Genomic DNA, 22,396 nt, shown 5'->3' on the forward strand with positions numbered 1-22,396 from the left:
CATCTAGCAGTGTGTGGGACTTGTTCTATTAGTCCATCTATACTGACCTCCATCAGGTTGCAAATTGAATATAATTTTTTTCTGCATCTAGCTCTTAAAAAATATTTGGCCTTCTAGCAGTGTGTGGGACTTGTTCTATTAGTCCATCTATACTGACCTCCATCAGGTTGCAAATTGAATATAAATTTTTTTCTGCATCTACCTCTGAAAAAATATTTGGGTTTCTAGCTGTGTGTGTGACTTGTTCTATTAGTCCATCTATACTGACCTCCATCAGGTTGCAAATTGAATATAATATTTCTCTGCATCTAGCTCTGAAAAAATATTTGGTGTTCTAGCAGTGTGTGGGACTTGTTCTTTTAGTCCATCTATACTGACCTCCATTAGGTTGCAAATTAAAAATAATTTTTATCTGCATCTAGCTCTGAAAAAATATTTGACCTTCTAGCAGTGTGTTGGACTTGTTCTAATAGTACATCTATACTGACCTCCATCAGGTTGCAAATTAAAAATAAGTTTTATCTGCATCTAGCTGTGAAAAAATATTTGGCCTTCCAGCAGTGTGTGGGACTTGTTCTATTAGTCAATCTATACTGACCTCCATCAGGTTGCAAATTGAATATAATATTTTTCTACATCTAGCTCTGAAAAAATATTTGGCCTTCTAGCAGTGTGTGGGACTTGTTCTATTAGTCCATCTATACTGACCTCCATCAGGTTGCAAATTGAATATAATATTTTTCTGCATCTAGCTCTGAAAAAATATTTGGCCTTCTAGCAGTGTGTGGGACTTGTTCGATTATTCCATCTATACTGACCTCCCTCAGGTTGCAAATTGAATATAATTTTTTTCTGCATCTAGCTCTGAAAAAATATTTGGCCTACTAGGAGTGTGTGGGACTTGTTCTATTAGTCCATCTATACTGACCTCCATCAGGTTGCAAATTGAATATAATATTTTTCTGCATCTAGCTCTGAAAAAATATTTGGCCTTCTAGCAGTGTGTGGGACTTGTTCTATTAGTCCATCTATACTGACCGCCATCAGGTTGCAAATCGAATATAATATTTTTCTGCATCTATCTCTGAAAAAATATTTGGCCTTCTAGCAGTGTGTGGGACTTGTTCTATTAGTCCATCTATACTGGCCTCCATCAAGTTGCAAATTGAATATAATTTTTTTCTGCATCTAGCTCTGAAAAAATATTTGGCCTTCTAGCAGTGTGTGGGACTTGTTCTATTAGTCCATCTATACTGACCTCCATCAGGTTGCAAATTGAATATAATTTTTTTCTGCATTTACCTCTGAAAAAATATTTGGGCTTCTAGCTGTTTGTGGGACTTGTTCTATTAGTCCATCTATACTGACCTCCATCAGGTTGCAAATTGAATATAATATTTTTCTGCATCTAGCTCTGAAAAAATATTTGGCCTTCTAGCAGTGTGTGGGACTTGTTCTATTAGTCCATCTATATTGACCTCCATCAGGTTGCAAATTCAAAATAATTTTTTTCTGCATCTAGCTCTGAAAAAATATTTGGCCTTCTAGCAGTGTGTGGGACTTTCTCTATTAGTCCATCTATACTGACCTCCATCAGGTTGCAAATTCAAAATAATTTTTTGTCTGCATCTAGCTCTGAAAATATATTTGGCCTTCTAGCAGTGTGTAGGACTTGTTCTATTAGTCCATCTATACTGACCTCCATCAGGTTGCAAATTAAAAATAATTTTTATCTGCATCTACCTCTGAAAAAATATTGGCCTTCTAACAGTGTGTGGGACTTGTTCTATTAGTCCATCTTTACTGACCTCCATCAGGTTGCAAATTAAAAATAATTTTTATCTGCATCCAGCTCTGAAAAAATATTTGGGCTTCTAGCAGTGTGTGGGACTTGGTCTATTAGTCCATCTCTACTGACCTCCATAAGGTTGCAAATTAAAAATAATTTTTATCTGCATCTAGCTCTGAAAAAATATTTGGCCTTCTAGCAGTGTGTGGGACTTGTTCTATTAGTCCATCTATACTGACCTCCATCAGGTTGCAAATTAAAAATAATTTTTATCTGCATCTAGCTCTGAAAAAATATTTGGCCTTCTAGAAGTGTGTGGGACTCATTGTATTAGGCCATCTATACCCGGCTCCACCAGCTTTTAAATTAATAATAATTTTTAGCTGCATCTAGCCCTGGAAATAATTTTACTTCCCAATAGTGGTAGCAACATAAATATGGGGCGCGCTCCTGGTTTGCAAAAATATACGCTTCATAACAAAAAACACCAGCCTAGCGCACTATATTAATAAGATGGCATCATCGTCTCTCCCATTGCTAGGCCTACTACCCAGGCTAGCATTCCTGTGCCTAAAACACAATGTATGGGTCCGCGCTAGCCACTATGCTGAGGGGTCTAAAGCTGCTGCTAACGCTTTATAACAATTCAAATGGCAGATTTTCACAGAGCTCTTCCACATCGCCCACCCATCGGGCAACAGTTGCCCACCTTCCCTATGGGATCTACTGGCGAATAGTTGATGCCATTAATTAGAGCGTCAGTTGCCCCGTCGACGTGGCAAGCATACGGTGAGGCATGGGAAGAGTGGACACGACTAGTAGCAGGCAGACGGGTTGACCAATGTGAACAAGCCAGATCACAAGTCACCATAGAATTTCTCCACCGGTGTCTGACCGGAGTAGCATTTCACTTCCAACTACTGAATTGGGGAGATGTGACAAAGATTCATCATCAGACAATTCATAAAAGGGTGGAAAAGGGGTCAGCCAAGTCAGGAGTGTAGACGTCCCGTCCCGTGTTACTAAAACTGATTTCTCACATCAAATCCCTAACACCATTAACATGACACTCACAATTTGAAGCAACACTACTGTCTACTGCATTTGTGATCGCCTTCTTCTGGGCGCTATTCATAAGCGAATTAGTCCCTCAATCCAAAATTACCACCAGTGGAGGCTTATTACACCAGGACGTAGTCATAGCCAATAATGCAATACGTCTACGCATACACAAATCGAAAACGGTTCCAGCGGGCAGGTGCACTTGGGTACTTCTACAACCCACAAACGGTACACAGAGTCGGGTAACAATAGTAAAAACATATCTAACCATCAGATCACAAAGTAATTTCTTCCTATCACACATTGATGGAACGCCATTATCAATAGAGATGAGCGTTGTTCGACTCGAACTGTTCGCCAATCTCAAATTCGAGCTGTTTTGGGCGGTGTTCGAGCCGTTCGGCGAACACGAACGATTTGAGAAAAATTCGGCTGTTCGAGGTTATGTTCGATAACTGTTCGTGCACCAAAATCATAACTGGATTTTTTCTCAGTAATGATGAAAATTAATGTTAATACGCAGTTTGAGTGTACAGCGGGGTGGGGGGAGGGGCAGGGAATGGATCTCTGCAGGAATAATGAAGATCTCCATTTTTTTTTTCTCTTTCCCGCATTTACAGTGGGGAGGGGCAATCTGTCAGCCTATCAGCAGCGCACACACGGAGCGAAGTGCTTTTTTTCACACAAGCAAGGGCATGTGTCCATTGGCAGTGTATGTCACATGTCCTTGCCCTATAAGACCCAGCCATTTTCCCCGTCGCCACCATTTTCTCACTGCTGCAGCTGCGTGTTAGACGGCACCGCTGTTGCTGTGTGTGCTATACCTTGTTAATTTCAAGCCAATTTTCGCACAAATCTACAGATAGCTTGGGAGTAGGGAATAGTTGTGATTGCAGTCCTTTTAAGGACTACGTTACATGATTTCATACGACTTTTATCAGGCAGGTCTGTGCTCTTAAATAGATGGGTTGGGAGTAAAGACTAATTGTAATTGCAGTCCTTTTCAGGGCTAGGTTACATCAGTTTCTATCACTTTTTCCCAGGCAGGTCTGTGAGAGTGCTGTGCAAGTTTTTTTCACAGCATTTGGCTGAATCTAGCAAAGCTAATCCTTTTTGGCCTATTGCAGAGTGTGTTAGTCAGTGGAGTAGCCTATCTGTGTTGCAAAATACACCACCTATGTATAGAATACCAATTTTTTTACTGCACCTAGTGAAGTAAAACCTTTTGGGCATAGCATCATTCTATTAGTCCATCTATACTGACCTCCATAAGGTTGCAAATTGAATATAATTTTTTTCTGCATCTAGCTCTGATAAAATATTTGGCCTTCTAGCTGTGTGTGGGACTTGTTCTATTAGTCTATCTATACTGACCTCCATCAGGTTGCAAATTGAATATAATATTTTTCTGCATCTAGCTCTGAAAAAATATTTGGCCTTCTAGCAGTGTGTGGGACTTGTTCTATTAGTCCATCTATATTGACCTCCATCAGGTTGCAAATTAAAAATAATTTTTATCTGCATCTAGCTCTGAAAAAATATTTGGCCTTCTAGCAGTGTGTGGGACTTTCTCTATTAGTCCATCTATACTGACCTCCATCAGGTTGCAAATTCAAAATAATTTTTTGTCTGCATCTAGCTCTGATAAAATATTTGGCCTTCTAGCTGTGTGTGGGACTTGTTCTATTAGTCTATCTATACTGACCTCCATCAGGTTGCAAATTGAATATAATATTTTTCTGCATCTAGCTCTGAAAAAATATTTGGCCTTCTAGCAGTGTGTGGGACTTGTTCTATTAGTCCATCTATATTGACCTCCATCAGGTTGCAAATTAAAAATAATTTTTATCTGCATCTAGCTCTGAAAAAATATTTGGCCTTCTAGCAGTGTGTGGGACTTTCTCTATTAGTCCATCTATACTGACCTCCATCAGGTTGCAAATTCAAAATAATTTTTTGTCTGCATCTAGCTCTGAAAATATATTTGGCCTTCTAGCAGTGTGTAGGACTTGTTCTATTAGTCCATCTATACTGACCTCCATCAGGTTGCAAATTAAAAATAATTTTTATCTGCATCTACCTCTGAAAAAATATTGGCCTTCTAACAGTGTGTGGGCCTTTTTCTATTAGTCCATCTTTACTGACCTCCATCAGGTTGCAAATTAAAACTAATTTTTATCTGCATCCAGCTCTGAAAAAATATTTGGGCTTCTAGCAGTGTGTGGGACTTGATCTATTAGTCCATCTCTACTGACCTCCATAAGGTTGCAAATTAAAAATAATTTTTATCTGCATCTAGCTCTGAAAAAATATTTGGCCTTCTAGCAGTGTGTGGGACTTGTTCTATTAGTCCATCTATACTGACCTCCATCAGGTTGCAAATTAAAAATAATTTTTATCTGCTTCTAGCTCTGAAAAAATATTTGGCCTTCTAGCAGTGTGTGGGACTCATTGTATTAGGCCATCTATACCCGGCTCCACCAGCTTTTAAATTAATAATAATTTTTAGCTGCATCTAGCCCTGGAAATAATTTTACTTCCCAATAGTGGTAGCAACATAAATATGGGGCGCGCTCCTGGTTTGCAAAAATATACGCTTCATAACAAAAAACACCAGCCTAGCGCACTTTATTAATAAGATGGCATCATCGTCTCTCCCATTGCTAGGCCTACTACCCAGGCTAGCATTCCTGTGCCTTAAACACAATGTATGGGTCCGCGCTAGCCACTATGCTGAGGGGTCTAAAGCTGCGGCTAACGCTTTATAACAATTCAAATGGCAGATTTTCACAGAGCTCTTCCACATCGCCCACCCATCGGGCAACAGTTGCCCACCTTCCCTATGGGATCTACTGGCGAATAGTTGATGCCATTAATTAGAGCGTCAGTTGCCCCGTCGACGTGGCAAGCATACGGTAAGGCATGGGAAGAGTGGACACGACTAGTAGCAGGCAGACGGGTTGACCAATGTGAACAAGCCAGATCACAAGTCACCATAGAATTTCTCCACCGGTGTCTGACCGGAGTAGCATTTCACTTCCAACTACTGAATTGGGGAGATGTGACAAAGGTTCATCATCAGACAATCCATAAAAGGGTGGAAAAGGGGTCAGCCAAGTCAGGAGTGTAGACATCCCGTCCCGTGTCACTAAAACTGATTTCTCACATCATATCCCTAACACCATTAACATGACACTCACAATTTGAAGCAACACTACTGTCTACTGCATTTGTGATCGCCTTCTTCTGGGCGCTATTCATAAGCGAATTAGTCCCTCAATCCAAAATTACCACCAGTGGAGGCTTATTACACCAGGACGTAGTCATAGCCAATAATGCAATACGTCTACGCATACACAAATCGAAAACGGTTCCAGCGGGCAGGTGCACTTGGGTACTTCTACAACCCACAAACGGTACACAGAGTCGGGTAACAATAGTAAAAACATATCTAACCATCAGATCACAAAGTAATTTCTTCCTATCACACATTGATGGAACGCCATTATCAATAGAGATGAGCGTTGTTCGACTCGAACTGTTCGCCAATCTCAAATTCGAGCTGTTTTGGGCGGTGTTCGAGCCGTTCGGCGAACACGAACGATTTGAGAAAAATTCGGCTGTTCGAGGTTATGTTCGATAACTGTTCGTGCACCAAAATCATAACTGGATTTTTTCTCAGTAATGATGAAAATTAATGTTAATACGCAGTTTGAGTGTACAGCGGGGTGGGGGGAGGGGCAGGGAATGGATCTCTGCAGGAATAATGAAGATCTCCATTTTTTTTTTCTCTTTCCCGCATTTACAGTGGGGAGGGGCAATCTGTCAGCCTATCAGCAGCGCACACACGGAGCGAAGTGCTTTTTTTCACACAAGCAAGGGCATGTGTCCATTGGCAGTGTATGTCACATGTCCTTGCCCTATAAGACCCAGCCATTTTCCCCGTCGCCACCATTTTCTCACTGCTGCAGCTGCGTGTTAGACGGCACCGCTGTTGCTGTGTGTGCTATACCTTGTTAATTTCAAGCCAATTTTCGCACAAATCTACAGATAGCTTGGGAGTAGGGAATAGTTGTGATTGCAGTCCTTTTAAGGACTACGTTACATGATTTCATACGACTTTTATCAGGCAGGTCTGTGCTCTTAAATAGATGGGTTGGGAGTAAAGACTAATTGTAATTGCAGTCCTTTTCAGGGCTAGGTTACATCAGTTTCTATCACTTTTTCCCAGGCAGGTCTGTGAGAGTGCTGTGCAAGTTTTTTTCACAGCATTTGGCTGAATCTAGCAAAGCTAATCCTTTTTGGCCTATTGCAGAGTGTGTTAGTCAGTGGAGTAGCCTATCTGTGTTGCAAAATACACCACCTATGTATAGAATACCAATTTTTTTACTGCACCTAGTGAAGTAAAACCTTTTGGGCATAGCATCATTCTATTAGTCCATCTATACTGACCTCCATAAGGTTGCAAATTGAATATAATTTTTTTCTGCATCTAGCTCTGATAAAATATTTGGCCTTCTAGCTGTGTGTGGGACTTGTTCTATTAGTCTATCTATACTGACCTCCATCAGGTTGCAAATTGAATATAATATTTTTCTGCATCTAGCTCTGAAAAAATATTTGGCCTTCTAGCAGTGTGTGGGACTTGTTCTATTAGTCCATCTATATTGACCTCCATCAGGTTGCAAATTAAAAATAATTTTTATCTGCATCTAGCTCTGAAAAAATATTTGGCCTTCTAGCAGTGTGTGGGACTTTCTCTATTAGTCCATCTATACTGACCTCCATCAGGTTGCAAATTCAAAATAATTTTTTGTCTGCATCTAGCTCTGAAAATATATTTGGCCTTCTAGCAGTGTGTAGGACTTGTTCTATTAGTCCATCTATACTGACCTCCATCAGGTTGCAAATTAAAAATAATTTTTATCTGCATCTACCTCTGAAAAAATATTGGCCTTCTAACAGTGTGTGGGCCTTTTTCTATTAGTCCATCTTTACTGACCTCCATCAGGTTGCAAATTAAAACTAATTTTTATCTGCATCCAGCTCTGAAAAAATATTTGGGCTTCTAGCAGTGTGTGGGACTTGATCTATTAGTCCATCTCTACTGACCTCCATAAGGTTGCAAATTAAAAATAATTTTTATCTGCATCTAGCTCTGAAAAAATATTTGGCCTTCTAGCAGTGTGTGGGACTTGTTCTATTAGTCCATCTATACTGACCTCCATCAGGTTGCAAATTAAAAATAATTTTTATCTGCTTCTAGCTCTGAAAAAATATTTGGCCTTCTAGCAGTGTGTGGGACTCATTGTATTAGGCCATCTATACCCGGCTCCACCAGCTTTTAAATTAATAATAATTTTTAGCTGCATCTAGCCCTGGAAATAATTTTACTTCCCAATAGTGGTAGCAACATAAATATGGGGCGCGCTCCTGGTTTGCAAAAATATACGCTTCATAACAAAAAACACCAGCCTAGCGCACTTTATTAATAAGATGGCATCATCGTCTCTCCCATTGCTAGGCCTACTACCCAGGCTAGCATTCCTGTGCCTAAAACACAATGTATGGGTCCGCGCTAGCCACTATGCTGAGGGGTCTAAAGCTGCGGCTAACGCTTTATAACAATTCAAATGGCAGATTTTCACAGAGCTCTTCCACATCGCCCACCCATCGGGCAACAGTTGCCCACCTTCCCTATGGGATCTACTGGCGAATAGTTGATGCCATTAATTAGAGCGTCAGTTGCCCCGTCGACGTGGCAAGCATACGGTAAGGCATGGGAAGAGTGGACACGACTAGTAGCAGGCAGACGGGTTGACCAATGTGAACAAGCCAGATCACAAGTCACCATAGAATTTCTCCACCGGTGTCTGACCGGAGTAGCATTTCACTTCCAACTACTGAATTGGGGAGATGTGACAAAGGTTCATCATCAGACAATCCATAAAAGGGTGGAAAAGGGGTCAGCCAAGTCAGGAGTGTAGACATCCCGTCCCGTGTCACTAAAACTGATTTCTCACATCATATCCCTAACACCATTAACATGACACTCACAATTTGAAGCAACACTACTGTCTACTGTATTTGTGATCGCCTTCTTCGGGGCGCTATGCATAAGCGAATTAGTCCCTCAATCCAAAATTACCTCCAGTGGAGGCTTATTACACCAGGACGTAGTCATAGCCAATAATGCAATACGTCTACGCATACACAAATCGAAAACGGTTCCAGTGGGCAGGGGCACTTGGGTACTTCTACAACCCACAAACGGTACACTGAGTCGGGTAACAATAGTAAAAACATATCTAACCATCAGATCACAAAGTAATTTCTTCCTATCACACATTGATGGAATGCCATTATCAAGACACCAGTTCCAAGCTATATTTAATAAATGCATAACATCGGCAGGGAACCACCCCAAAGATTACGGGACACACTCATTCCGCATAGGCGCGGCCACGGAAGCAGCAAGAGCAGGACTGTCAGAAACGGAAGTTCAGAGGATAGGGAGATGGCGATCCACGTGTTTGGCAAGATACATAAGACCGGACTTGTTATCCTAACGTGGTTTGTTTCTTTTACAGGTGACGCTAAGCCAACAGTGTGGGTGATAGGCCACTCGTATATGTATTGGGCAGAAAAAAGGGCAAAAGTCTGCCCAGTCGGGAGGAAATTAGAGTTTCATAACACATATTTCAACTAGAGAGGTATTAGAGGCCTGCTATGGCCACAGGTACTAATGGAGGTAATCAAGGTAGGGAGAGAGGCAAGATGTCAGGTCATCTTAGTTATACAGGCCGGGGGAAACAACCTAGGTCATCACAAGAGCGCATAACTAATGGCAATAATGAAACTAGACACTGAACGCTTCAGAGAATTTTTCACAAAACTAGCTATAGTATGGTCAGAGATTGTGCCGATAGCGGTATCACAAGGTGCGCGAGACATCACGGCCATCGAACGGACAAGGCGGGTAATAAATATTCGGATGGCAAAATTTAAAAGAGACAGAGGCGGTGTAGTGGTATGACACCGACAACTGGAAGGAGATAAAGCAGGCCTCATACGGCCCGACGTTGTTCACTTAATGGATATTGTACTGGACATATTCCTGTCAGGACTCCAGGACGGAGTGGAACAAGCGTTAAGAGTGATGGGTGGGGGTCAGAGTCCTGCATACGAGTACGCAGGATCCTCCGTGGCCTGGAAATAGAAAGGACATGTTGGAGAGTTACACTTGTTGGCCAACTTGCCGGAGTGGAGACCCAGGGCATGCTGCAACAAGCTGAATTATTTTAGAAATAAAATGCCTTTCTAATGGAATGAGTATAAAGAGTTAATAAAGCTCTGACCGATCCTCACCCATCCAGTTGTAAGAGTTACATTATTGTATTGTCAAGGAAAGGGGGGCGGTAGGGGGGCTGAGAGTCTGGGTTTGGTTGGGGGTCCCCACAGTCTGCCTAGGCTAGATGCATTTAATAATTCTTATTAGATACACAGGCAGTGCAGCTTGCTCCGCAGCTGGGCTACTACGCCCAAGGTATTGCCTAGGCTAGATGCAGTTAAAAATTCTACGCTGACTAGCAGACACTGAAGATTTGGAGCAGACCTCTGAGTAAACAGCTCTTCAGACTCAACCATCTGTGTTACATCAAGCCATAGTGTATGTAGTTTCTTACAGTTAAAAGGGGGGGTGGAGCGACCCAACCCACCTGGAATTGACGATGCCAACGTCACGTAAGACACAGCAAGGGGACTCCAAAAAGAGTCTCCATTTTTTCCCAAAATTGTGGCACAGACACCACTTAACCCTAGAACGCATACCTGGGGCCTCGCAGTCCCGCCCTGTTAATTGTTTTCTATTTTCTGCAAGATTACTTTAGTTAGAATTTTGAAACTCTAGGTATTCTCCATGTATATAGTTGTTTGTCATTTGAGTTTGAGTTATTCCATGTTATTTGCACACGGGCCTAAAAGGCCCCAGGCATATGAAAGTGTAGATTTTTATGGTCATGCGTTCTAGGGTTAAGTGGCATCAATTGCCCCACAGTTGCTTAAAACGGTTGGTGAGGTGATTTTACCAAATCCTCAAGGTTTTAGTCTCCCAAGGATAACACAGGGGTAGAAAAGTCCTTGCGAATCCATGATTTGTTCATCTTTATGAACGTGAGTCTGTCTACATTCTCAGTGGACAGACGCGTGCGCTTATCTGTCAGCACACCACCAGCAGCGCTGAACACACGTTCAGAGAGAACACTGGCTGCAGGGCATGACAAGATCTCCAAGGCGTGAGTGGCGAGCTCCGGACATTTTTCCAGATTGGAATACCAAAATGAGCAAGGGTCCAGTGACACAGTCATGACTTCGATGTTCATTTGGAGATACTCCTGCACCATCCTCTCTAGGCATTGACTATGTGTCAAACTTCTTGTCTCCTGTGGCCTTGCAAAGGATGGTCTAAAAAAGTGGTGAAACGATTCCACAAAATTGCTGTTACCAGCAGATACTGTGTTACTGTTACGGTTAGTGTTGAGCCACCCCCGTAGTGTTCGAGTTCGGTTCGGTTCGTCGAACACCCGTGTGTTCGCCGAACTGTTCGTCGAACTGTTCGTCGAACACCTTTGAACACCGTTAAAACCAATGGCAGGCAAACAAAAACACATAGAAACACATAGAAAACACCTTCAAAGGTGTCCAAAAGCTGACAAACTGCTCAGAAGACACAACTAACACATGGAAAAGTGACAAGTACATATAGTCATGCGAAAAGAAAAGAGGTGGAGGAGTAAAAGGAGGGGGAGACACAGATATAGGCATGTCATGCCCTTCTAAAATCCAAAAAGTGAGAAGCCGACACGTTCAGTCCGCTCCTGCCCGTGCCACCTCCGTGTCGCCGGGTTTGTGCCAGAGCCGCGGTGAACCCTGACGGCCAGCCCCCCTCTCCCAATACTGGTGCCTGTCCGCTGGTGGGTCGAGCGAGCCCCCCTGTGGTGGAGGCAGCTCTAAGCTTTTTAATTTAAATTGTCTCTCTAATTTGAATGAATAAACTTTAAATCCATTTACAAGGATCTATTGGAGGGCAAGTCTCATGCCAGCAGCCGCGTAATTCCAGCTCCAGTAGCGTCCACTAAAGCTGCTGCAGTTAAAAAGCTTTTATAAGGATCGAGCTCGGCTGTCCACCGCAAGGCATCCTACTGCCAGTCCCAGCCCCTATGCCTTGGGGTGCCTCCTGATGCTCTTCACTGAGTATCCCGTGGTCCCAAAGCATTTCCTTTGAAAAAATTAAGTGTCCAAACTACAGGTGGTGTAGCTTGCTTAACAGCCGGGATAATCCGCTGACTAGCAGACACTGCTACTAGGCACAAAGTATTTCCTGGGCTAGATGCAGTTAAAAATTTGTAATTAGATACTCTCGTTGGATGCTGAGAAAGCATTCCATAGAGTCTCCTGGCACGCCATATATGATTCTCTTAAAAAGCTTGGAGTAGGGGTCTAGGGGACCCTTTTATAGCCAAAATCACGACCCTGTATCACAATACGTCACCTAGGCTGAAGATAAATGGAACTGTAGCACCCTGAGGGCTCGGTTGCTACAGAGGTATTGCACCTCACCCAGAGGTGTGATATCTAACTCTCAGGTAAGGATGGAGTGTGGATCAGGACCCGACACCTGCATGCATTACACCACATTGCTGTGGGGCAGGGCGACCAATATGCCTCTGAGATGGGCACGACAGTCCCTGTCCCTGGCTGGAGTGGGGGGAGGGAACACTGAGGAAGGGGAACCCTGTAGTGCAGGAGCAGGGAGGAAGCAGTTCCTGGGTGCATTGAGAAGGGAGTATAAAAGGTGGGCACCATCTTAGTTCAGTGCAGAGAAGTCTGAGCAGAAGTGGCAGGGAGCAGGGGCTCTGCATGAGCTCTGCTCCGGAGGCGGGCCTAGTAACAGAGGCCCAGGCCTGGAAGAGGGAGAAGGAAGAAAGAGGAGCGGAGAAGGCTCCAGGAACGAGGAATGAAGGGATCCCAGGGGTGCGGACGGGCGAGTGGCCACCGCACGCCCGAATCCACCTGCGTGGAGGGGTCAGGCCAAAGGGGGAGACCGGTCCCCGAAACTAGTGGAGGCAGGAAATGACCCTCAGCTAGAAACCGGAGGCTGTGACATTTTATGTGGCGCAGCCCCTCGCTACACCCGCTAGGAAGGCACCACATAGGGTCAGGGAAACTGGCGCCAAGTTTACCAAGAGGAGGCCCGAGGCAGCCGGACAGAAGGGTTGGTAAGAAAGGCCAGACAATGGACACACAAAGGGGGTCCTGTGAAGCACTCCAAAGTTATCTGGGAGTTGTCTGAGCCCCTCACCTGGTGAGCACAGTACGACGTGGGCAGCCGTTACCTGCAGACGTGGTCTGGATAATAAGAACTGTGAGTAAAGGCCCTGGACTGCATCACTGACTCCGTGTCGTTACTGCTGCTGCCCTGCACCATCACCCCCATCCTCCGCATACACTGCCCTGAGGCTATACTCCTCCCGTGGGGAGTTATGCTACGCTCTGCTGCACCCACAACACCAGCCTCAGCGGTCTGCCCTGGAGCGGCGGTTCACTCTGACCGCAATCCACGGGTGGCGTAGTCGGACATTTAAACATCAAAACCACATAAATAGTTCCGCCACTGGTTTGACCACCCTGAGCCACGGAACCGGGTCGCCGCCACGAAGACTACAACCACCAGCATCCACCAAAAAGGGTCCGGCTCTGGGTGTCCCAAGGCCCAGGGGGTGCATCAGAACATTTTCATCACCTTTCACAATTACCAATGGGACAAGGCAGGGATGTCCTCTGTCCCCTCTCTTATACATCCTAGTGACGGAGCACCTGCTCTCATCAATTCGCCATAACCCCAATATTAGGTGGATTGAGGTGGGAGGCACCGAGTACAAGTGCTCTCTATTTGCTGATGATGTCCTAGTATATATCACTCAATCGCATATATCCATCCCTGCTGTTATGGCTGAAATAGATCACTTTGTTACATGGTCAAATTTTAAAATCAATGCAGCGAAGTCTGAGGCCCTTGATGTCTCCCTCCCCAAATCCATATAGGATTCCATCCAGTCCAACTTTCCCTTTGCCTGGCCCTCACAGGGTATCAAATACTTAGGAATTCCTATTCATAGAGACCTCTCCCATCTATGTTATCTTAATTTTGGGCCCTTTATTGAACAACTCCATACAGACCACGGTTGGCAAGTTAGAACTGTAAGATTCACTACGTGAACCACTGGTGTTTTGTGGAAAAGCACATGTACACTGTGTTCCAAATTATTATGCAAAAAGTGTTTAGGAGTGATAAGGGAAGAATTTGTTTGTTTGTCAGTTAAACTCATTGATGGTGATGTGTGTCAGGGCTCTTTATATCACTGTAAGCAATTGCAGACACCTGTGCTAATTAGTTTGGCAGGTGTGTCCAATGAAAGGCAAGACTACTTAAGAAGGCTGTCTCACATTATTAAGCAGCCTACATTTTCTGCCAAAATGGGAAAGAAAAAGGATGTGTCGGCTGCTGAGAAGCAACAAATTGTGGAGTGTTTAGGTCGAGGCATGACTACAATCAACATTGTGCGATGATCAGGATGAAGTGTCTTGGCAATCAAGAAGTATGTAGCTGACTCACAGTACACACGTGTGCGTGCTGATAAGGGCAAATTGAGGACTCTTTCCTACAGGCAATTACGTCAGGTTAAAAGAGCAGCGGCAAAAAAGCCTTGTCATAGCAGCAGACAAGTTTTTGAAGCTGCTGGTGCCTCCAACGTCCCCCGAACAACAAGATGCAGGGTCCTTCAGAGGTTTGCAGCTGTGCATACGCCATCCTGTCGAATTCCTCTATCCACTTCACACAAGCAGAAACTGCTCCAGTGGGCCAAACATTACATGAAGACTGATTTCAAAACTGTTTTGTTCACGGATGAGTGCCGTGCAGCGCTCGATGGTCCAGATGGATGGAGTGGAGGATGGCTGGTTTATGGACACCCCACGCAAACACGGCTACAGCGCCAACAAGGAGGAGGTGGAGTAATGTTTTGGGCTGGAATCCGGGGGAGAGAGATTGTCGGCCCCTTTAGGATCCCTGAAGGCGCTAAAGATGAACTCCATAATGTATGTGGATTTTCTCAAACAGCACTTCCTGCCATGGTTCAAGAAGAAGAACCGTGTATTTCACAGCAAGATCATTTTTTTGCATGATAATGCACCATCTCATGCTGCACATAAAACATCTGCATCTCTGGCTGATATGGGCATAAAAGGGGACAAACTTATGGTGTGACCCCCATGCTCCCCTGACCTCTACCCCATTCAGAACCTCTGGAGCATCATAAAAAGGAGTGTCTATGATGGCGGGAGGCAGTTCACATCTAAGCAACAGCTCTGGGAGGGTATTCTATCCTCATGCAAAACAATTGAAGCAGAAACCATCCAAAACCTGACAAATTCAATGGACGAGAGAGTTCAGAAGCTCCTTTCGAACAAGGGGTCCTATGTGAAAATGTAACATCACCTAGAATAAAGTTTTGAGTTGAAAACTGTTTGATTTCAGTTTCTAATAACCTGCTAATGCTTATAATTTCAAAAATGACCATTTTTTTGGTCTTTATTAAAATGAAAAGGTTGATCGAAAAGTTTGGGGGATCTAAGAGTGTGGCAACCCAGTAGTCATGATTGCTTCGAATTCTGACAATATGAGGGCCATGTTGCAGGTAGTGCAGCAAGAAGGCACTTATGTGTCTTGCGCATCTCGGAGCCCCAAAATTATTTTCCGGGCTAGATGCAGCTAAAAATTATTATTAATTTTAAATCTGGTGGAGCTTAGTATAGATGGCCTAATAGGATCAGTGCTGAACACTGCTACAAAGCCCAAATAATTTTCCAGTCAAGATACAGATAAACATGATTAGTAATTTTAAATCTGGTGGAGCTTATTATAGATGGCCTAATAGAATCAGTGCTGCACACTGCTACAAAGCCCAAATTATTTTCCAGCCAAGATACAGATAAACATGATTAGTAATTTGAAAGCTTAAAATGGTTGGTAGGGTGATTTTAACCAATCATCAAGCTTTTACTCTCCCCAGGATGACACAGGGGTAGAAAAGTCGTTTCGGATCCATGATTTGTTCATCTTTATGAATGTGAGTCTGTCTACATTATCAGTGGAGAGCCGCGTGCGCTTATCTGTCAGCACACCACCAGCAGCGCTGAACACACGTTCAGACAGAACGCTGGCTGCGGGGCATGACAAGATCTCCAAGGCGTAAGTGGCTAGCTCCGGCCATTTATCCAGATTGGAAGCCCAAAAAGAGCAAGGGTCCAGTGACACAGTCATGGCTTCAATGTTTACTTGGAGATACTCCTGTACCATCGTCTCTAGGCGTTGACTATGTGTCAGACTTCTTGTCTCCTGTGGCCTTGCAAAGGATGGGCTAAAAATGTGGTGAAATGATTCCGCAAAATTGATGTTACCAGCAGATACTGTGGTTCTGTTACGGTTTGAGTGCTGAACACTTGACGGTCCCACGGTTGGCAAGTTGGAACTGTGAGATTCACTAAGTGCACCACTGGTGTTTTGTGGAAAAGCACATGTAAGATTCTGCAACTGTCTCTGCTGATACTCCTGCATGCGTGCATCCCTTTCTATGGCAGGAATAATTTCTGCAAATTTACTTTTGTACCGGGGATCTAACAGTGTGGCAACCCAGTAGTCAGGATTATTTCTAATTCTCACAATTCGAGGGTCATGTTGCAGGTAGTGCAGCAAGAAGGCACTCATGTGTGTTGCGCATCCAGGAGCACCAAGTCCCTGTTGTCCTCTCCCCCCAACCTCGCACAACAGAAATGTGATCAAGGTCTCCCTCATCTGATGAGTCTTCCATCAGTTCGTCCTCCACTTCTTCCTGGGCTCCTGCACCTTCCTCACTAGTTTGGCTGCTACCATGCGCCCTGGTAAAACCATCTCCCGCACCCTCTCATGCCTGCCGCCTTGGTGCTGCCGACCATCTGGACCTTGCAGATGTTAGCCCTTCCGCATACAACTCCTCCTCCTCTACTTCCTCTACCTCCTCTTGTGCCACCACCTGACTCCGAATTCTGTTTAACATGTGCTCCAGCATGTAAATCACCGGAATAGTCATGCTGATAATGGCATCGTCAGCACTAAACATCTTCGTCGCCATTTCAAAACTGTGCAGAAGGGTGCATAGGTCCCTGATCTGAGACCACTCCTCCAGCGTGATTTGCCCCACCTCTGGATCTCGTTGGCCCAGGCTATACGTCAGAACGTATTGCACCAGGGCTTGTCGGTGCTGCCACAGTCGCTGCAACATGTGCAGAGTTGAATTCCACCGGGTAGGCACATCGCATTTTAGCCGGTGAAGTGGCAGGCCCAACGACTTCTGTAGAGATGTAAGTCGCTGAGCTGCGGGATGCGAACGGCGGAAGAGAGCACACAGCGACCGTGCCCTCTGCAGAAGGCCATCTAGTCTGGGATAGTGGGCTAAAAATTGCTGGACAACCAGGTTCAACACGTGAGCCATACAAGGCACGTGTGTGACATTGCCCCGGCGAAGGGCCGCACCCAGGTTTGCAGCATTGTCGCACACGGCCTTCCCTGGTTTCAGGTCCAGTGGAGACAACCATTCATGAAATTGGTTCTCCAGAGCTGACCACAACTCCTCAGCTGTGTGACTCACATTTCCCAGACATTTCAAAGTAAAAACCGCCTGATGACGTTGAGCCCTACTGCCAGCATAGTAAGGAGGTGTGCAGGATCCCTTCTGCGCAGTTAGAAAGCTTGTGGCATGACCAGACAGGCTTTGGGTGCAGGTGGAAGACCGAGAGGAGGTTGAGGAGGCAGAAGCAGTGGAGGAACCTTGACATAAAGAGGATTGACGCACAACTCGTGGGGACGGCAAGACTTGGACAGCAGCCCCTTGTCCTGCTGTCACCATAGTTACCCAGTGCCCAGTCAGCGACATGTAACGCCCCTGTCCATGCCTACTCGTCCAAGTGTCTGTGGTGAAATGCACCCTGTCACACACAGAGTTTCTCAAAGAAGCGGTGATGTTGTGTGCGACATGCTGGTGGAGCGCAGGCACACCTTTCTTTGAGAAGTAGTGCCGACTGGGCATCTGGTACTGGGGCACTGCGACGGACATAAGGTCTCGAAAATCCTCTGTGTCCACCAGGCAGAAAGGCAGCATTTCTGTAGCCAAGAGCTTGCAGATGGTGAAATTCAACCTCTTAGCTTTCTCATGGCTAGGAGGAAATGGTCTTTTACTTGTTCACATCTGAGGGACCGAGGGCTGGCTATTGTGCTTAGACGGGGTTGATAAGGGTGTCCCCTGCAAACTGCCGGTCTGTGAGGAAGATGCAGGTGGACATGTTAGGTTGCCTTGATCCAAAGGTGGTGCTATCGATGTCGAACAGCGCTCAACACAAGCTGGTGTTACCACCTCCAAAGAAAATGATGACCTGCCAATCACGCTGGCTGTTGCGGGTAAAGAGGTGGCAGGTCTGCGCCCCAAAACAGGTGTGACTGCTGTCCCCCCAGTCACAGAGGATGAAGAGGCCGCGGATGCACAAGATATGGCAGACGGTGGTTGGCCCGGCCGGCTAGGCCGCATTGTAGCACACTGAGCTTCCCACTGCAACTTATGCTTCATGTCCATGTGCCGGTTCATGCATGAAGTACTCAAACTATGTATTTTTTGGCCTCTACTTAGCTTTTGCTGACAAATGTTACAGATAACACGAGTTGGGTCATCTTTATCGATCTGAAAAAATGCCCAGGCTATGCAAGGCTTAGCACCCATGCGACCTGAAGAGCCACCACGACTTGTGGTGAGAGGCAGAGTTGTGTTTGAGGATGCAGTTGTTGACGTGCTTCCAGTACTACGTCTCTGTCCAGGAAGGCGCAACCTGACCTCGTCGTCACTAGCATCTTCCTCCACCTCCTCTGCTGACCTCATCTCTTGGCTGACTGTGGGTTGACAGTAAGTGGGATCTCCAACCTCATCATCATCACCCTGTGCGTTATCACACCCGTCGTCCTCAGAGCCAACCTGTTCCTGCCCTGACAAAAAACTAAAGTTGTCGCTCCAATCAGGTATTTGAGTCTCATCATCGTCTTCACCAACAGGAGTTACAGTTTGGGAATGAGGGTCTACATTATGGTCAGAACCTTCTGCGTCTGGTCCTGGATCCGACTCATAAAGATTCTGGGCATCAGTGCAGATCATTTCCTCGTCTGGATTCACAGAAGCGCTGGAGTCGACCTCTGATTCCCAGGCTATAGTATGAGTAAACAGCTCTGCAGACTCAACCATCTGTTCTACCTCATACTTAGACGCGCAGCTGGAGATTTGGGAGCTGTGAGGAAGCAAGTGCGATTGGGGTGACACCTTTGAGGACTGGAGTATTTGTGATGTTGAAGTTGATGTGGAGGAGAGCCCACTTAAAGGAGCACTTGATATCCGTTGAAGCACCTGCTGTTTTTGTGCCTCATCTGGAATTTGTAGCGATTGGCGTGGCCGTAAGAAAGGGATCTTATCACATTGTCCGCTAAAAGAAGTAGACATTTTAGTTTGGCTGGAAGATGGTCTTTCTTCTGCAGATGTTACTGTTGCTTTAACACCTACCCCACGGACACAACCTTTTTTCCCCTTTCCAACACGCCTATTCCCCTTTCCACCAGCAGCAGGCCTTTTTCCACTCATTTTGGTGGTTAACTAATTCACAACTCTGGAGTTGTTTGCACAAAAAAGCAATGGATGGGAACCGAGCAGAGCTGAGTGGCCAAACTGTGGTATTAGGCCAAAACTATTGGCTGGGTTAGATGCAGAAAAAAATTATATTCAATTTGCAACCTGATGGAGGTCAGTATAGATGGACTAATAGAACAAGTCCCACACACAGCTAGAAGCCCAAATATTTTTTCAGAGGTAGATGCAGAAAAAAATTGTATTCAGTTTGCAACCTGATGGAGGTCAGTATAGATGGACTAATAGAACAAGTCCTACACACAGCTAGAAGCCCAAATATTTTTTCAGAGGTAGATGCAGAAAAAATATATATTCAGTTTGCAACCTGATGGAGGTCAGTATAGATGGACTAATAGAGAAAGTCCCACACACTGCTAGAAGGCCAAATATTTTTTCAGAGCTAGATGCAGACAAAAAATTATTTTTAATTTGCAACCTGATGGAGGTCAGTATAGATGGACTAATAGAGAAAGTCCCACACACTGCTAGAAGGCCAAATATTTTTTCAGAGCTAGATGCAGATAAAAATTATTTTTAATTTGCAACCTGGTGGAGGTCAGTATAGATGGACTAATAGAGAAAGTCACACACACTGCTAGAAGGCCAAATATTTTTTCAGAGCTAGATGCAGATAAAAATTATATTCAGTTTGCACCCTGATGGAGGTCAGTATAGATGGACTAATAGAACAAGTCCCACACACAGCTAGAAGCCCAAATATTTTTTCAGAGGTAGATGCAGATAAAAATTATTTTTAATTGCAACCTGATGGAGGTCAGTATAGATGGACTAATAGAGAAAGTCCCACACACTGCTAGAAGGCCAAATATTTTTTCAGAGCTAGATGCAGACAAAAAATTATTTTGAATTTGCAGCGTGATGGAGGTCAGTATAGATGGACTAATAGAACAAGTCCCACACACTGCTAGAAGGCCAAATATTTTTTCAGAGCTAGATGCAGAAAAAAATTATATTCAGTTTGCAACCTGATGGAGGTCAGTATAGATGGACTAATAGAACAAGTCACACACACTGCTAGAAGCCCAAATATTTTTTCAGAGCTAGATGCAGAAAAAAATTATATTCAACTTGCAACCTGATGGAGGTCAGTATAGATGGACTAATAGAATGATGCTATGCCCAAAAGATTTTACTTCACTAGGTGCAGTAAAAAAATTGGTATTCTATACACAGGTGGTATATCTTGCAACACAGATAGGCTACTCCACTGACTAACACACTCTGCAATAGGCCAAAAAGGATTAGCTTTGCTAGATTCAGCCAAATGCTGTGAAAAAAACTTGCACAGCACTGGCACAGACCTGCCTGGCAAAAACTGATAGGAACTGATGTAACCTAGTCCTGAAAAGGACTGCAATTACAATTAGTCTTTACTCCCACAATCTATCTATTTAAGAGCACAGACCTGCCTGATAAAAGTCCTAGGAAATGCTGTAACCTAGTCCTTAAAAGGACTGCAATCACAACTATTCCCTACTCCCAAGCTATCTGTAGATTTGTGCGAAAATTGGCTTGAAATTAACAAGGTATAGCGCACACAGCAACATCGGTGCCGTCTAACACGCAGCTGCAGCAGTGAGAAAATGGTGGCGACGGGGAAAATGGCTGGGTCTTATAGGGCAAGGACATGTGACATACACTGCCAATGAGACATGCCCTTACTTGTGTGAAAAAAAGCACTTCGCTCCGTGTGTGCGCTGCTGATAGGCTGACAGATTGCACCTCCCCACTGTAAATGCGGGAAAGAGAAAAAAAATTGGAGATCTTCATTATTCCAGCAGAGATCCATCTCCTGCCCCTCCCCCCACCCCGCTGTACACTCAAACTGCGTATTAACATTAATTTTCATCATTACTGAGAAAAAATCCAGTTATGATTTTGGTGCACGAACAGTTATCGAACATAACCTCGAACAGCCAAATTTTTCTCAAATCGTTCGTGTTCGCCGAACGGCTCGAACACCGCCCAAAACAGCTCGAGTTTGAGATTGGCGAACAGTTCGAGTCGAACAACGCTCATCTCTAGTTACGGTTTGAGTGATGAAGACTCGACAGTCCCACGGTTGGCAAGTTAGAACTGTGAGATTCACTACGTGCACCACTGGTGTTTTGTGGAAAAGCACATGTAAGACTCTGCAACAGCGTCTGCAGATACTCCTGCATGCGTCAATCCCTTTTTATGGCAGGAATTATTTCGGCAAATTTACTTTTGTACCGGGGATCTAAGAGTGTGGCAACCCAGTAGTCGGGATTACTTCGAATTCTGACAATCTGAGGGTCATGTTGCAGGTAGTGCAGCAATAAGGCACTCATGTGTCTTGCGCATCCAGGAGGACCAAGTCCTTGCTGTGTTGGTAGCGAGGTAAGAATCATGCTTCCTTCCTCTGCTCTCTCCACCCAACCTCGCACAACAGAAATGTGATCAAGGTCTCCCTCATCTGATGAGTCTTCCATGCCCATCGCCAGTTCGTCCTCCACTTCTTCCTCGGCTCCTGCACCTTCCTCAACAGTTTGGCTGCTACCATGCGCCCTGGTTAATCCCTCTCCCCCACCCTCCCATGCCTGCCGCCTTGGTGCTGCCAACCGTCTGGACCTTGGAGATGTTATCCCTTCCGCATACGACTCCTCCTCTACTTCCTCCACCTCCTCTTGTCCCACCACCTGACTCTGAATTCTGTTTAATGTGTGCTCCAGCATGTAAATCACCGGAA

This window comes from Phyllobates terribilis, unplaced genomic scaffold, assembly GCF_046119375.1.
Source record: "Phyllobates terribilis strain yellow unplaced genomic scaffold, ASM4611937v1 Scaffold_11__3_contigs__length_659146591, whole genome shotgun sequence".
NCBI lineage: Eukaryota > Metazoa > Chordata > Amphibia > Anura > Dendrobatidae > Phyllobates > Phyllobates terribilis.